This window comes from Chiloscyllium plagiosum, unplaced genomic scaffold, assembly GCF_037043375.1.
Source record: "Chiloscyllium plagiosum isolate Xiang-an unplaced genomic scaffold, Cpla_swu_hap1 HiC_scaffold_45, whole genome shotgun sequence".
Lineage (NCBI taxonomy): Eukaryota > Metazoa > Chordata > Chondrichthyes > Orectolobiformes > Hemiscylliidae > Chiloscyllium > Chiloscyllium plagiosum.
The window spans coordinates 104312905-104316616 of record NW_028270183.1 but is presented as its reverse complement, the minus strand read 5'-3'; the positions used below and the strand labels follow the sequence as shown (position 1 = coordinate 104316616).

The 3712-nt window shown below is 46.4% G+C and overlaps 1 pseudogene; it reads right to left on the bottom strand.

Annotated features, from left to right (window-relative positions):
- Nucleotides 1-1599: 1599 nt before the first annotated feature.
- Nucleotides 1600-2473, bottom strand: LOC148136849 (syncytin-A-like; annotated as a pseudogene).
- Nucleotides 2474-3712: the final 1239 nt, after the last annotated feature.

Sequence of the window (3712 nt, the reverse complement as noted above, 5' to 3'; positions counted from 1 at the left end):
AGAGAGAGAAAGAGACGGAGAGAGAGAGACAGAGATAGAGACAGACAGAGCAAGTGAGAGCGAGAAAGGGGGCAAGACCTCGAGAGAGAGAGAGAGAGGAAAGGGGGCAAGAGAGATCGGGAGGAGAGAGTAACAGAAAGAGAGAGAGGACAGAGAGAGAGAGAGAATAGGTGGTAAGTGAGGGAGAGGGCAAGAGAGGGTGAGGGAGCAAGAGAGAAAGAGTGGGGTGCGAGAGAGTAACAGAGAGAGAAGGGACGATAGAGAGAGGAGGAACGATAGAGAGGGTGGCAAGAGAGAGAGAGGGTGGTGAGAGAGAGAGAGGGCGTCGAGAGATTGAGAGCGGCGAGAGAGAGAGGGCTGCGAGAGAGAGAGAGGGCGGCGAGAGAGAGAGAGCGGTGAGAGAGGGAGGGCGGCGAGAGAGGGAGGGCGGGAGAGAGGGGAGGGCGGGAGAGAGGGAGGGCGAGAGAGAGGGGAGCACGAGAGAGGGGAGGGCTAGAGAGGGGAGGGTGAGAGAGAGGGTGAGAGACGGAGGGAGAGAGGGCGGGGTGAGAGCACAGGGTGAGAACGCGTGGTGAGAGAGAGGGGAGAGAGACAGGGGTGAGAAAGAGAGGGGCAGAGAGATAGAGGGGAGAGAGAGGGTGGTAGAGAGAGAAGGAGGGAGAGAACGTGAGAAACAGAACTCACTCATAAATCAGCCTGAGACAAAGCCTTGGAAACAAGCACAATTTATTACAGTCTTACAAGTACCGGACGCCTCTGCAGTCCAGCAGAAATGCGTATGTCACAGAACATGTGTACTTTCTTTATTCAGTTTTCAAGTTTCTGAATCACGACTCCCTTTTCTAATTTCATCCTATCATAAGTCGGTTACCTCACTTGTTTTTCTTCAGTTTTTCTTATCTGGCTATCCGGCTGTCATTGTATGTCTGCATTCTCTGTTCCTTGTTATTTTTGTCCAGTTTCCTTATCATACGATAAGTGAAATACCCCTACTGCTTCTTTTGTTGTCAGCTACAACACTCCATAGTTATTTCCCAGCTTCAAACTATTTCTTTAAAATTAATTCTTTAAAAGACCCTCTATATTTATTAAAGTCTTAGCCTTAAGTATGCTACATGTTGTACGAATTCCGCTCACCCCCGCAACACCCCCCATCTATAGAAACTACATTCCATTACCAGCCACAGCAACTACATTTCTATATCGCCTGCAGAAACTAAATTTTTCACTTCCCTTTTCTTTTTTAATATCTGTTGTTTCTGGGCTTATTAAGTCTCCTTTAATTCATTTCTCACAGTCTGCCCTCGTACGCCTTTTGGGCGATGAGGTTCACAATCTTACCTTTTACTTTTGTGTTGTTCGTCCCTTGAACTCTAGAAGCATTCTTTGGCTTTCTCTTTGTTGCATATCACCTGCTGATTGTACAAGCATCTGATGATGTATTTGAGTTCTTTCCCCAAGGGATGTCATCAGTCGGCTCATTACCCATTTTAGGACACTGCACCCTACTACCAGACCCACTAATATCAATATTCCATAGATAGCGAGATTGACTAACCACCTTCCCCAACCAGTCAATCCCCAATTGCCCCATTCCCATCATTTTTCGTTCTGGTACCAATTACCAGCCTGCCTTATCTTGGCGATTTTGTCTCGCACATGTTTGGAGATATAAGTAATGTTAGAGGAGACCTCAGGTATGTACGTACAACATTCCTCTCCAATTACTGCACAGGTACCAGCCTTCTCTGCTCGAATATAATCCAGAGCCATCCTGTTCTGAAGGGTCGTTAGTCTGGTGGCAATCATTTCAGTCGTTATGGCTGCTACTTGTGATTGGGGTTCGGTTAACGCATCAGCAGTATTGTTGGCTAACTCTTCCAGGGAAGCTGCCAACTTTTGTATTTCTACTCCTGCTCGAGCGGTCCCATACAAAGGTATCAAAGCCCAGAGGAGCCGATCCCATTGGTTACTTCCCGGGTTTCCTGCCTTCTTTCCTATTTATTCCGAGGTATTTTTGGGGCTCCTTTTAACAGCCTCAAGTGGGGAATTATATACGCGAGGTAGCAGCAGCCACTCCAGCCTTTCTGGCTTTGAGACAGTGTTTTATCAACATCATAACATGCATGCATTCCTGTACATTCAGTCACGCGAATGTATTTTTCCCCCGGAATAAATAGATAAGTGTCCAGGCCTCATTCCCAGTATGTTCCGTTTAATATTCGGGGAATGGTTGTGGCAATGACTTGGCTGGTATAGACACAAGATGATTTTCCTAAACGGAAGGGTGCGGTATCATTCTGAATACAGAAACAAGTGGTATTTACTGCTCCTTTCGGTGGGGAGACTTTAAGGCTATCAATAGCACCCGGCGTTTTCGGGGCTGGTCGAGGGAACCATCCCTCAAAGTTATAATTACCCCTCTCAAATTCCCATTTTGTATCATTTGAGCCTGAGTCAAATTGTTGTGCATCGTACACTTCTTCTTTGGTAAGGGTATTACCGTGAGAGGAATTCCGGATTCCCCATGGTATGGGAACTCCGCACATACCCAACAGTCGACATGTCCCTTTAATTTAGCATAATTCTGACATAAAGCGGTAAAATGATTTTTTCCCGCCGCCCCCGCCCCCCCCCCCCCCCCCCCCCCCCCCCCCCCCCCCCCCCTTGGCAGCTAACGCCAATATTATCGTGACAATATAAAGCTGACCACTGATTTTAGCTCACAACCCCTCTCTGTCTATTCCCTAATACTTTAACTACCAGGGAGGAGTGAGTCCATGCAACACTTACAATTGTATTGGGATACAGTTTTTCAAACAATATCAATAGTCTCTTATCTCAGTCCATTCTTCTTGATCAGCTTGATTTTCAGAGGTTTGTCCGTAGGATGAGCTTGCCACTCTGCTGGAGGGGAAGGAGCGTCCACCGGGCCCTTAACACGAGTGTGATGACTCCACCATTTTTTCAGCAGTTCGGACGGCTGTTTCAGTAGTCAGGACGGTTAGGAGCGGTCTGCATTACCAGCTTGGGTGCAGTTTGGTATCTTTCAAAGTTTTGATCAGGACCCAATCACCTTGCTGTATTCGATGTACGGCGAACTCAAGTGGAGGTATCTGGGTCAACAGACCCTTCTTCCTAAGAACAGACAAAGAAGAGCCAAGCACCACAATATAGTTCTTTAAAAACTTATCATTGAACTCTACAGTTGGTAATTCCCCTCTTCCACCCGAGAAAGGTAATCCAAACATCATCTTATAAGGAGAGAGGCCTATATCACGTCTAGGCGCAGTCCTAATGCGTAGCAACGAGATAGGTAAACATTTTGTTCATGGTAATCGAGTCTGTAGGACTAGCTTAGACAATTGCTTCTTTAAGGTTTGATTCATTCGTTCCACCCGTCCAGAGGAAGGCAGATATCAAGGAGTGTGGAATTCCCAAGGGATTTCTAATCCCGCCATTACTTCTTGTAGGATCTTAGAAGTAAAATGGATACCGTGGTCTAAATCTATACTTTCCACCACTCTATATTCATTGTGTCTTTTTCCTTGTACTACTTTTGATGACCCGTCTATAAACAGTCTGACCCCGCCATGTAAGGGGATATCCTTTAGGTCCTGTCTAACTTTGGTTTGATACTCTATGATATCCAGACAGTCATGTTCTAATTCTCGTTTGTCCACAGGTTTTCCCTTCCATAGGAAGGTAGCTG